This window comes from Perna viridis, chromosome 2, assembly GCF_037379345.1.
Source record: "Perna viridis isolate PV_CMFRI_1.1 ecotype Kerala chromosome 2, ASM3737934v1, whole genome shotgun sequence".
NCBI classification, from domain to species: domain Eukaryota; kingdom Metazoa; phylum Mollusca; class Bivalvia; order Mytilida; family Mytilidae; genus Perna; species Perna viridis.
This window is the reverse complement of record NC_142446.1, coordinates 49426483-49441191: the sequence shown is the minus strand read 5'-3', so window position 1 is coordinate 49441191 and position 14709 is coordinate 49426483. Positions and strand designations below refer to the sequence as shown.

The window sequence follows — 14709 nt, the reverse complement described above, 5'->3', positions numbered from 1 at the left end:
CATGGCAACTGGTTTTAGCAACATTTGCACGAAGTCTTTAATTTGACCTTGGACATCATTCCACATATAACTATCTTGCAATGGACAATCTTAAAAAAACAACAGAAAGAATAACATGTCAGTAGCATCAAGTTTTTTACAATAGTATTGTTGTTTTATTTTTATTTATTTTAGTCTTGGTTTCTTTTTTCTTTGTTGTTTTATAAGTCTTTTTATGTATTTTAGGGTTATATTTCTGTTTTATAAAATTTTTCAATTTGTATATGGTGCCACCTATTCAGCATTGTGATATCAAACAAGAAACAAATGCTCTATACACTTCGGTTTTTGATGGAGTGCATGCACATTAGTTTTTAAGTTGTAAAGAATTATTGTTAACTCTTTTCTGACTAAACATCATACAATAACATTGGAAATAGACCTCAGTGACCTTGAGACGTCTTGAGACATAAGTGGAACGTCTTGAGACTTGGTTTCGATTATTTTGTGTCTTGAGATGTCTCAAGACACATGTCTTGAAGACATCCCTGGAATTAAAAATTTCCTCGAGACACCCGAAAAAAATTGTTTTCGTGTTTTGAAGACATGATGTCAAAGAATGATCAGGAGTCTCCAAAATGGATTTTAAACTGATTTCAGTGATATGGACTATGCCATGTCTTGAAGACGTGTCTTGTAGACACACGTCTTGAAGACACTACAAGTGTGTCTTGAAGACATGTCTTCAAAATGCGTTAGAAGAAAAAAATAATCCATTAGTATTTAAAGCCGTCTTATTGATTTACGCTATATTTTCACACAGTTCGTAAGTGAAGATAGGTTAAAGACTTCACGTGTTTTAAGATACTTTACAATAAGCTCCGCGAAGTCATGCCAGGAACAAAGAAAATGGAAAGCAAACTTCATAACATAACTTTTTATGAGTTTTTGATATTTCTATGTGGTTTACTATGAAATGTATGCTTATGTGATCCTATAGTAGGTTATTCAAACTTGAACCGTTTAAGAATTAACTGGCCTCTTGGCAAAACTATTGAAAAATGAATTCAAAATCGTGTAACTTCAGACATCCTTCAAACATCCTTTTTTGGAAGCACTGGTCACTAAAATTCAAAAGTATGCACTTTATACTTATTAAAACAAAATTTTATTTTACTCGTTCATCGTCCACACAGAAAGATACATTTTCAGGTCAGTTTATTTCACGGTTCATTCACACCATCTAAATTATTGTGGAGACATAATATGGAAAAAAAAATTTTTATAAAGGATCAAGTATTTATATAAAATACGTTTTTTCGAATTTGAAATTGGTACGAAATTGAAATAGAGGCGAACCTTTCTGGGGACGAACTAGTAGTTGGTATTGGACTGGTTTGCAAAACAATGCACCAGTTAATGTGCACGGACAAATTGTGTTGTGATCGAGTTGTGAATTGCATACTTTTTTTGCCGAAGAAAATGACCAACAATGAGTCAGATAAGTATTTTCTTTGTTTTATTTGTTAGCCGATTAAATTGAGACTGCACTTTTTAACGACAGATCGTATGAAACCCAGAAAACGCCACGCTTTGTGTATTCACAAAACATTCGTATACAGGTACTATAGCGCTATATAATACATTTTGTAAGTACATTACACATTTTAGGATATTTGGAAACTGGAAAGTAAGCTTGTTTATCCCTGGTATATGTATATATGCTTTGTAATTGCATTACACTATAAATTCAACCTGTCCCAATTCAGCACAATATAAGTAATTATCCAACTTATGGACAAATATCATTTGATAAGATTTTTTCCAGATGATAAACCTCAATTAATTGAACAAGATACTGTTGTATCTGAAATGATATTTAAAACTTGATGCTTTGTGGTTCATATTTTGTAGTTGGAATAAAATCTTTAAAACAGACATGATGGAGGAATGCTTCTTGACTTCTATAAAGATTCATACACTATGTTTCCCTGCTTGTGTCCTTTGAAAAAAAAACCAGAGAGAACAGAGAAGCACCTGTATGCTCAAAGTGTTAACTTTGAGCGTAGACGCATTTTGCATTCACTTCCTTTCTGGAAAATCCCTTCAATTCTATGGAAGTCAACTGAGGTTGACAGGCCTAAGATCAGAGACATTGCAGTGGGAGCCAATGGAACGGAAATTTTAATCGATATTACACAGGGTATTTTAATTATAAATACATAATAGAAGCGTTTTTAATATTTTTAGCCCGGTGCAGGTTCGGGTGTCAAAAGAATAGGCCTGCAGAAGCGCCAAGTATGTCGTAAAAGGCGACTACATAGTGCTCAGAAACCTAGCCGGGGGCTAGGCGCTCTGCCCACAGAGCAACTGGGACGTGTGCATCAGGTGGTGGAATGGGGTACCCCTGGCGTGTTACATGCTGGGGTTGTCAGGCTATAATACGGAAAACCTGACCGCAAACCTTAGTGGTGCAGTGTGTTGGGAAAGATGTCACGTTTCTTGCACGTTAAAGAACCCTGCTATGGTATCCAATAGGAGTAGGAACCTCTGCGCCCCGCCACAGGAGGCTAAATTGCCCGACCCTACCTATCCTTTCCTTTTTCTAGTGGCAATCTGAATTTTAACGACCCTCCTGCCCTTGTATCCCATTTCTTTTTCATTTCATCATCACCATCATCATCATGTTCATTTTATCAGCAATTTCATGTTCTGAATATCGTCTGAATATAGCTGAAATATTGATGCTCGGGCGTTAAACCCCAGCAATCAATCAATCATTCAGTCTAATATTTTTATGTTTGGAGATGTATTTAGACATATAATTATTACCATGATTACTTTTCTTATAGCCTGTAAATCTGAAAAGTCCTTTCTTTTCCTGGTATCAAACCATAAACCACTTTCAACAAAGATTCGACATAAATGGCAAATGTTGAAGTTGTCTATCTAATATTACAAATTCATTTTCTAATATTAAAAATTCAATTGAATTTCTAATATATATATTAGAAAATGGATTTGCCGTATTCAGTTGCGATTTTTTAATATTAGAAAATCATTTTGTAATATTAAAAAAATGTGACTGATTTTCTCATATTACAAATTCGATTTGTAATATTACAAAATGTGTGATATTTTATAATAAGACTAAATCAGGAATTTGTAATATTAGAAAATGAATTTTCAATATTACAAAATGAATTTCTTGTATTAAAAAATCTTTTCTAATATTAAAACATTATTTTGTAATATTATAAATCCATTTTTTAATATAACAAAATATTGATTTTTGTCCACTTTGGCTTGCTTAATTTTTATTAAGAAATAGAATTAAAAAATGAGATTCAAGCCAATTTTGTAAACTGAGATGTAAAAGTTAATTTCAAATTTCAAATCTTTGACCTAATTTATAAGTACCCCACCACAAAAAATGGAGGTTACGCTATAGTGATTACTATGTCTTTCGCGGTTAGAAAACTTGTGTCTGGGCTGTAACTAAACCTTTCTTGTCTTTCGATGTAAGCATTTACTATTTTGCATTTTGGTAGATCACCTAAAAACGATGCATCGCGTACCTTAGATAGTGGCCTTTGACCTTCGAACTTTGACCCCAAGGTTAAATTCCTGTTTTTTAGGTGACAAATTTGGGTTTTGGATGTGGACTTGTGATATCTGGCATCTTGGTAGATCAACAAAAGAATATGTGGCATGTACCACCATGGATAGTAGCCTATATGCACATTGACCTCAAGGTCAAATTTCTGTTGTGTTACGATGACAAACTCGTGTCCAGACTGTAACTTTTTTTGTATTGAATGTGGGCTTCTGATATTTGGCTTGGAGTAGATCTCCTAAAAACTGTGTGTTACTATGAATAGGGGCCTGTGACATTGAACTTGGACCTAAAGGTCAAATTCCTTTTTTACAGTGAGAAAGTGTCTGGAATATATCTAAATCATACTTCTTTTTCAACTGGTACTTATTTATATCGATTATGAGTGCTGCATTAAAAACCGAAAACGTTTCATACATAATTGCCCAGAAAGTGAGGGAGTTGAGCACAGATATGGATTCCATCTCAATGATTTCTTGTTTCTTTTCTAATATTAAATTCAATGACATCTGCAAAGCTTGAATATTCTTTCCATATTTGGCCGAGATGTTTAGTCTTTTCAGACATTTAAATATATATCCCAAATATCATTTTATTTTTCCAAATCTTGCAAATATGATGTTGATTTGGGTTTGATGTACATGTATTTAAAGATTAATTAATTGCAATTTTTATATTATATTATGTTGATGATTCTGTACTGACAGATAACAGCAGTTAAAAATTGTGATATAAGAATTGCAAATATAGTCAGGTATAAATAAATGGTACTAGTCACAAACAAATAAATGATATTGCCAAATGTTGCCTTTTACTATAGATAACTTCAGATTAACATGTTTGCATGACTTAGGAAGGATTGAGTGTCCTCAACAAAATTGGCAAAGCAATGGTTGAAATAGTATTAAAATTAAAAACAAAACCGATGCAAAAATATATAATTCAAGTGAAGCATAAAATAGGGTGTTATATTAGCTCCCGTGCGTCAATTTAGCAGGGCAAATCAGGAATTTTCTATGTATGTTTAACTCTCCTTGACAACCTAAAGCACGCATAAGTAAAGCCTGTAGTTACATTGTATATTTTTAAAAATAAAAAAACAAAAACAAAAAAAAACTTTTAAATAAAGTGATATGTATCCTATAACAGATGACTATATATATATATATATATATATATATATATATATATATATATATATATATATATATATATATGCGCCCTGGCCGTTTTGGGCGAATACGATATTTTCCGACGTTAGTAGAATTTGTTTGGTCGAAATTATTGATTAAGTTATGAGGCATTTTTTTAATATCGGAGGTTATATAGTGTCATTTTTTGCTGGTCAATCGATTGGTCAGTTGTATTTTAAGTTTAATTTGATAAAAAAAAAATTCTCCCGATCAAATTTCGCCCTTATTATATAATACTCAAGTGAAAAAAGTTGTTTTGAAACATGGGTATGTTGGGGGAACCAGGAAAAGAGGTTCATTTTTAGGGTAAGTGTAATACATTATCAACAGCAGCATTTTCGTTGAGATTTTACCACCATTTCAATAAAGAAAGACACTTATTCAAAGGATTGAAAAGCAAAATTTTCTCATGAAAAATTCTACGATTATTTGGGACTTGAATGTTCCACAACAGAACCTCGAAAGATAGCCACACCCATATGCGTTTTTTTTCTGACTGTTATCCGAACATAAGTCATTCCAAACAGGTAACCATCCTTTTGCTATAAGGAATTTATCGGACCTTTTCATAATTGAGGATAATTAAGACCCGAGACGATTTGAATGTGTAATGGCAGTACAGGCAGGTAATCAAGTCAAGTAAACCTTATTTAAAGTCGATAAATCAAACAGAAAATATAAGCTCTGTACAACTTTTGAAATCGTCATAGTGTAATTTTTGCTGACTTACAAAATGTACATTGCTCTCGCAGATTCATCAGCGGTAAGACCTCACTAACCTACAATCAAATCAAGGACGCCCATTTTAAAAACATTTCGGGGGCGCATTTCTTTTACCCGAATCTGAAACATGATTCTGAATCATTTTCATGTTTCATTGTTTCTTTTACTTGAAACAGAAACATGATATCGAAACATTTGAAACATAAGTGATTGATGTTTCAAACTGAAACACAAACCGAAACCGGTCCCGATATTATTTTGCTTCGCTACCAAGCCATTTTGTTACTTTTGAAACATGTTTGATTTGATAGAAACTGAAACATGTTACAGTTTCTCAAATGTTGTATTTTTAATCACGGAATCATGTTTCTGTTTTTTGAAACATTGAACTGAAACATTTTTCAGATTCAGGTAAAAGAAATGCACCCCGGGTCATTTTGTCTTGGTCCGAATTTCCTCTGACACTGCAACCCTCTTCTTTTTTATTTGGATATTGATATGTCGGGTTGGGGTCAGAATGATGTGCCATACACAAAGTTGGAGATTCAGCCGTACCGCGGAGTACCGCCCTTCAACTGCTTGTAACGACTTTCAAGTTGAAATTGTGCATGTCACACCTACCTACCTGAAATCATTTTCCTGTATGCTGATACCAAATTTGCTACAGAATTATCTTTTTTATTGAAGTTTTGATCATTTTCCATGAGAGACGTGTTTTGTTGACATTTAAAATGTTTTAAAATTTTTGAACCGTAATAGAGAGCTTGTTACTTTTGGAAGGGATGGGTAGTGCACACATGATTTTTCTGTGAAATTTTGAAATATTCTGTTAGATTCCAGTTTTAAAAAGCGTTTCTGCTCCGTTCCTTCCATAATGTAATTTTTGTAGCTAATTTGGTATTAGCATTCAGTGCTCCAGCTAGAAATTGAAAGGGGCAGGGTGCTGTTCAGCAGACGGGCACCTTTGTAGTTGGAAAAGGGCACTTTTTTTTTGGTTCGCATGATTACCATGTCAAGTTGTTTGTTTCATTTCCTATGTATGTAATTTTCTTTGTTTCTTTGTTTTTTTTGTTTGAATTCTTCTTTCTGAAAACTATGTGTAGCTGCTGAACCCCACCTCTTATGGTTTATATGAAAATATTTTGATAGTTACTATATGCACTAAGATCCAGGACTGAAAGCTGGTCAATGATGTCTGTGTCAACAAACCCGTCTTGGATATTGGTAGTCAATTTGGTGAGGAATGGTTCTTTGACTTTTGTGTTGAAGTCAGAACTTAGAGTAGTTGTCAATTGTAGATCAGATGACATCTGGGAGTATTTCAGCTGCCAAGGTCCATCTTGGGTTTATCTGGTTTCTAACATCTTGATGGTTTTGTCTACTGTTGATTTTACCGTGCTGAGGTTAACATCTCTATGTTGGAAGACCAGTGATAAAGTGGATATGTGTGGTAGTGTATTTGCCAGCAACAAGAGTGATCTAAGTGTAGTTTGGTCTTTAAGACTCTTCAGGATACCATTACCAACTGGGTCACTGCTTATACCTGACATCCCTATGTCAACAAAAATAGCTTTATAGGATCTAACTATGCTGGAAACTGCTTGGTCATGGGATAACCATCAGTGGTGCTTGGTTAAAGGCAGCTTGAACCATTTTCTGACTGGCTGTATGGACGCAACTATACTTGTAATACTTGTAGATTTTATCTAATGTTTCATCAGTTTTCTTCATGATTGGTAAGGAGTTGAAGCTTTTTCTACAGGCTAGTGCAAGTCGATGGTCTCTGCAGTGGTTTGTGATTAAGGATAGGTTGCTGTCCTTTAGTTTTTTGGCTATGAAATTCAGATATAAATTTTATAAATTTTAATTATGGAGAAAATTCCACGGAGAAGTCAAATTATTTGCAAATCGGCTTCCAATCTCCGTGTGAGTATACATTATTCGTCATTGTCTATCTTGTAATAAATTTTGTTTGCACAACGTTCGAAACTTTTTCATAAATATTTAATCCAATAAATAGTAACTAAATCTTTTAAAATCTAACGAGCAGCGAGTTTTTATGAGTAATTTTAAGAAATCTATTTTTAGTCATGTCATAGGTCACGATAAAATCATGTCAGCTGCCGTACTGGTTCAAACAAGCAATCGAACTTTTAAAATTATGTATTTTTTAAACTTTTGTTCGAAAATTTAATGTTATCAGTACATGTACGTGGTCACATAAATATTTATTTGAAAAAAAATATAAAATGACTGGTGCCGAGTTGAGTCTGTGTTGAAGAACGATCTGATAGATGTGTTCGTCTTTGCAACTTTCTGCTTGTCGCTGGCAAGTTGAGCTAAACATCGTTTCTGTGAAGGCATAGTGGTTTATGAATAACTAAAAACTGACTCAAAACGCACGTTATATACATTTATCAGCTGTGACATAGAGTAGTCTTGTTGAGATCAATCATACCACCCAAGTGGCGGGCACACACTGAGGTTTTCATCACCTACTTCAAACTAATTATGTTAATCAATTACACAAAACAAAAGGTAAATTGTAACTGATATCTGGTAATTAATACCTGTGAAGTTTAATCTACACTAATTGATTTTAATGACATGATTGTATTCTCTAGGTAAACTTCAGGTACGTGTCATGACTGTAGTTGTAATATTTATGACAGGAAATCAATCGGTCATGCAAAAAACCACCTGTTCGGAACTTACCATTGCAAAAAAGGCACAAGGGTGTATCAGAAAAGGCGTAAGGGCAGAAGGGCGTGGCGCCTTCTATTTTGGGCTACCGAGACCATTGGCATACAGGAAAATGATTCCAGAATCGAAGAGTAATCAAGGGAACCAAGGTTATATTGGTAATCAAAAGAATGTAATCCAGGGACAAAGACTAGACATGGAAAACAGACATTCACAACAAAGAACATAGAGCAGTATGGGAAACCACCGCTCGCCAAGAACGAGTAGATGTGTATTTTGGAGAGTTCTCATTTGCTTACACTCATCAATTTGGTGACCATCATTTGATTGGCAAGTTCCAAGGAAAGTTAACCAGCCAACGGGTTATTTAGTAAAACATTCGTTAACATCATACATTAAAAATATGTTCCTTGCATTTTAAGAAGTTTAGCTTGAATATTTCAAGTGAATTTTGGCATGATATGCACAATTTTATTGACTTGTAAAGCATTGTTTATCATCTGCCATTTTAATTTCTGGTAAATGGGATGCGCCAAAACCTAGGCAACGGTCCTGATCTCGTATTAGTATTCAAACAAAGTTATCTTGGCAATTTAAGATTTGTTACCTTGCAAATGAGTTGTTTATTGTCAAAATAAATATGAACAAGAAGCAAATGATTTCTTGTTTCATAATGATGAATCTGTTGAAATATAATTTTATTTTTGAAATATGAGTTCAGAAATGCAGTATTTATTTTGTTACTGTAAAGTACATGAAAAACTTAGATGGGAGGGAATATTCGAAAATGGAAAAGTCTTTGATGAATTTAAAAACAAATGAAAAGATAGTTGCAGAAAGAAAAAGAAATGCAGGAGATAGTCAAATCCAAGAGAAAACAGATGATAGTACAGAAAAAAAACACAAAAAATGTGGGTAGTTGAATTTATATTTGGCTAGCAAGATCAATATTCCACTAGCCAGAATGGCAAGTTGGGGAAAAAAATGGTTTCTCACACTGATACAGTAACTAAAATCATACATACTAAGTAACAAAAGCAAGTGAACAACTCAGACTCCACTAAAAACTGGGAGCATGGACCAGGTGCACCGGTAGGGTAAGCGTCCTGCTTTTCTAGAAACACCTGCCGAGTTGCTCATAAAAAGTCTAGTCCGGGTAGACAAATGAGGAAAGGAAAACTATGATCCATTGAATAAATCAGTTTTCATGGTGCAGATGGATACACCATAACGATCCACGAACTAGGTATGTGTGACATGCACAATTTCAACTTGAAAGTCATTACAAGCGGTTGAAGGGCTGTACTCTGTGGTACTGCTGAATCTCCAATTTTTTGTATGACACATCATTCTGACCCAACCCTACATATCAATATCCAAATAAAAAAGAGGAGAGTTGCAGGGTCAGAGGAAATATGGACTAATTTTGTATGTGGGCCATATTAGCTAAAGGATTGATTTAGAGATAAGCCCCGTGGTGACCTGAGGCCAAGCCCTCCAATATGAATTATAATTATCTTAATTTCTATTGTCCCTTTTTCTCTAGGCAATGTTAAAAACGCAAGGGTGTTAAGATACTGATAGTGATAGGGATTTTTTGCTAAGGGTAAGAATGCTTCATTGATTTTCCAGATGTCAGAATGACAGGACGGTATTAAAGGGATGGCATTTTTTTTTACAAGAAAACAATTGAATGCCATCATACTACCATTGCATAAATGGTATGTTGTGATTCATACACTACTGTCAACTAAAATTTTAATTTCTCCACTCTTCATAGTGGAGTCACTCGTGTCTTCCACTGTGACTCCACCGAAGTGAAAACTGGGATAAGAGTGCTCCATTTCAATAGTTTTCAATTCTTATTTCTGTCAGTTACTGAGATGTTATTAAACTGCTAGAACCATTCAAAATACCTTGGTATACCAACAGGAGAAGTTAGTTACAGACAATTTTTGAAATGGTGACTCCACTGTGAAGAGTGGAGAAATTAAATTTTTTGTTGACAGCAGTGTATGAAACATATTTATTGTTTCCTTCCACGAACGATTCTTATTTTTTGGGTTTTACCCTTTGACTGCCAGAATTTTCACTAAGAGAGTGCCAGATGTATTTTCAAAAATGTTTTTCTAGCTGTTGTTCTGTGACATTCGTTGTGCAACAATTGTATAACGTGACAATGACGACTCCAATAAGAGGCGTCAAGAGGGTGGAATGAATACCACACACTTGTTTCCCATTGCTATTTTTAAGAAATTAAGAAAGCTTTTGACAGATTTTAAAATTCACGTTATATTACAAGTGATTAACTTTCCAACTATTTGATATATGGACAAAGACAATGCCGATTGTGCCTTTTTTTTTTGGGAGGGGAACACTTCACCTTTTGTTCTGCCTAAAGTCTGATTGTTGTGATAGAGGTTTTTAAGTTTGACAAAGCTAAATGTACAATGGTTAAAAAACTTTATTATTATTTCTATTGCTATCACTTTATACATGTATGTGTCATTTTTTAACAATATGAATATGGAATTTACAGTGTTGATTTTATTGACTTATGTGAAGTAAATTATGACCTGTGTATGGAAACGAATTGCAAGGAATGCCTAGATTTAATGAGTGAGGAACTTGATAATCCCGGCTCCAAATGGATGAGTTTGTGTCAAACTTTGGTGTGGGTTTATTAAGATGGGGCATAAGTTATAAGTGGTTTTTGTTGATCTCAACTATCATCTTCCTGTACGAGTTTTGCATGCCTAGAGCAAAACAATGCCTGCAGCTTGTTTTGGGAGGACCAGACGTGTGGCCAAAGAAGTAATAATAGAAAAATAGGACAAAAATTATAAATCAAACATTTATTTCTAGCAGCTGATATATATCATATAACGTTTCAATTGCAATCTTGAAAGAAAAACAATTAATTGGGAAAATGAGGTTCATATCAGCATAGGCTCATATATTTAAATGAATGTGTGTACACTGTTTATTGAATTCATATAACTTCTTGTCTAGCACTAAAGGGTACATAAGCTTTTCATTAAGATAATATGTAACTGTCAGTGTTTTAATCGTTATGATAACCATTACATGTAACAGCATAAGAAAAAAACTTGTTGACACTAGGCCCGCCAGTCATCCAGCCAAGTAAATTATAAAAAAAAATAATATTGATTGATAAAATGACTGGTGAACTACCAGAACTTTCTTTTATGGACCTGCCCCTTTTTTGCCTCTAAATGGCATGATTTGTCTTCACAAAGGCCTTGCTACTTTGACACCTAGAAAACAAGTTTTTGACATGGCTGATGCATCAGCCCTGTGGCACCAACAGGAGTACTACTTTGGGCTGATGATCAACCCATTGTAGCACAGAACTCTTTAAACTTGATTGGAAAATGTATTTCAAAATATAAATTTCTACTCCACAATTAATTTGACATAACTGTCATTTTAACAGGTCTCAAATTTGTAGAACCATGTGTGTATTCCAATTTTAAAATTATCATTGTTCATACAAAATGAGTTACCTCCCCTGCAGTCTTCACATTTTCTGTAATTTCAACAGTACATTATTTTTTGCACAAGTTTTGTTTGCAATAGTTGAAAGAAATACTATTTTTTTTTTTTTCAAAATCCCAATCCCATACCCCCCTTTCCCCTTGCTTTCATAATGGTCTATAACTTTATAGTACTTCACAAGGCTTTCATAATGGTCTATAACTTTATAGTACTTCACAAGGCTTCACATTTATAACCTTAAAAGCATCTGTAGCAAAATCTTTTTCAGTTTTGGCCTGTTCGATTAATGTGTACAGATACTGGAAATATTACAGTTCTTGATGGATGGTGGGAATATTTTACACTTATCATGTGACGTAAACAAAATTCAGACACAGCTGACAGCTGCAAACAAGACAATGATTGCCTTTCCAATCTTAGAAAAGCTATGCTTTGATTTGGATAATACATTTGGAGTTATATTTTTTCCAAGGCGAGGTAGGTTCTTGACAACAGCAACAGTGGAACAACGGAGATACATGTACATATACATACATCTATGTGTTTCCTGAAGTTTTTAAAAACATTACATTCACTGCTTGAAATAAATGTAAGTAAAAAAAAGGCTTGAAAACTATCAGAAAAGATGAATTTGTTTTTACCAAAAGGTAATCTTAACCTTATTATATATATATATTCATCCAATGACATCAGAGCAGTCTACATATGAAGATGCATGTATATACATGTATATTAAATTAAACCTTGTTCAGACAAATATTATGTGACAGGATAAATAGTAGTTATGCAAGGGAGATTGTACATTTGTATTACTTGTACAGGGCACAATGACCAGTTTAGCTTATCTATGTACATGTACAAATGTATATTAATTCCTACATATTAAAATCTACATGTATCAGTGAAAATTCATGTAGAGTAGATGTAAGGTAGAAATAATGTCAATTGTTAATAAATAGACCAAGAATTAGTTTGCAATTCTAACTATTACTTGTCTTCTCTGTTTGTCCAAACTTTAAAGGTTTTGGAGAATTTTATTATCCAACATAAAATGTATAGAAATGCCCATCATTTACAACTGGTAATTACGATTTGGAAATTCCTACAGTCGGTCACTAGGAAATCATAGCCATGCATTACTAATTTTAGTATGGGGCATTAATAGTTGACCATTCAAAATGGTGAACATTTCTTACCTTTAATAAGTGACAACTTTAATTATGAGTGACCTAATTCAATTACATGTAATTAGATTAGGAGATTTAAAGTTGTTGAAAGATGGTACTGGAACTGAGTATATTGAATTATTAGGTATGTTTAATCTTGTACTATAGATTAAATTTTTTTTAAGGGGGGGGTGATTGTTAGAAACAAAACCATCATGATTTATTTTCATAAATTTTTGATTCATCGAGATACTGAGTTATTTTAAATTAAGGTGGAAGCATATGTTTCAGTAATAGATATAAATATGGTTAAAAAAAGTATCAATGCAAAGCCTTTTCCATATTGGCCCTGTAATATGCCCTTTGTATTAATAATAGCCTCGGATGGCTGTAATGGCCATTATTAATACCTCGGGCATGTAACAGGGCCAATACAGAAAAAGCCATATATTAATACTATATTAACATGATGCCCTTATTTTTTGCCTTGTGCAGTCAAATATGGTAGGTACATGTAGATTTGTGATATTAAATATCTGAAATCTACACACTTCATCTTCAGTGCTCTTAGTAATAACACAAATTGCATGTCTTTAAATGACGTGAAATGAAAATACTTAATATGAGTTTGAATTTAAAAAAAACATGGCCACCATTACTAAAAATAGAACATAGGGGTCAGACATCAGATTGTTGCATATACAACATGTATCTCCAAAACCGTTAGGTTTTGCCAAAACTTTTAATTGCTGAAATATCCTTATTATAAGGCCTAAAAAAGTCTTTGAGGGATCAAAGTTGTCAGACAACTCCATGTCAGGGCCATTGCCCTTCAGAGGTGAAAAATGCCTTCTTTTTTTTTTTTTACAGTTTTCAGCCTATATCTTGAAAACTATATTAGATAGAATGAAACTTTCAATTGCTGAAATTATTATAACTAATATAAGGCCTACAAAAGTCTTCAGGGATCAAAGTTGTCAGACGACTCCATATTGCCCTTGAAAGGCAAAAAATTACGTTTTGTGCACTTTTCAGTCAATATTTTGAAAACTATAATAGATAGAATGAAACTTTTGATTGATGAAATAATCCTCATGATATGTCCTAACAAAGTCTTCATGGAGTCATAGTTGTCCAACAACTTTTTGTTACAGTTATTGCCTTTGAAAGGCAAAAATTTAAACAGATGAGCGATTTTGGCTCTGGGGAGCCTCTTGTTTATATATTTCAGGCTCATCCGGTATTGAGTCATAAAATTCCTGATTGCAGAAACAACTCTACTTTCTTCACTTTTGGTGTCTTTTGTCTGTTTATCATATTCATATTTCTCATTTTGTCTTTTCAGCTTGGTGACTGGATGTGAATTTGTCGGAAGTGGCAAGATTTCTCTGGTCCATGATTAATCCTGCATGCACTTGTAGTCAGACAGTAGTTTGAATTCGTAGGAGCAGAATAGCTGCTGAGGTGAGTGGATTCTTTTGGATCTGACTTTCCAAAGCCGCGGTTTACAGCCTCACACTTTTGCGTCACTGTCCCAAAACGAGTCTTAACCAAGTTTGTCCGTCCAAATCGAATGTTGATTATATTACACCTAAGTCTCTCATCATCCTCTGTCATGTACAAGCATTTTGCTTCCACATCTGGCATTAAGTCTTTGCCCCAGTGATCTTGCTCAGTACCTTTACATACATAGGAGTATGATTTGTACTTTTCTAAACAATGTCTTGTATAACACGCAATGATACTATCTGTTGCATAGCTAAATCTGTTCACAAGTTTGTTCATATCTCCTGCACACTCACTACGAGCG

The 14709-nt window shown here is 33.8% G+C and overlaps 1 long non-coding RNA gene across 2 annotated transcripts; it reads left to right on the top strand.

Moving 5' to 3' along the window:
• Positions 1 to 4768: 4768 nt before the first annotated feature.
• LOC148625590 (uncharacterized) lies at positions 4769 to 14701 on the top strand. Of its 2 annotated transcripts, none has more exons than XR_015919953.1 (3): positions 4769 to 5922; positions 12002 to 13044; positions 14245 to 14701. It is a non-coding gene; the product is annotated as an uncharacterized LOC148625590 (long non-coding RNA). The 2 variants fall into 2 exon arrangements; XR_015919952.1 differs by having other exon boundaries at positions 4796 to 5922; positions 12002 to 12210.
• Positions 14702 to 14709: the final 8 nt, after the last annotated feature.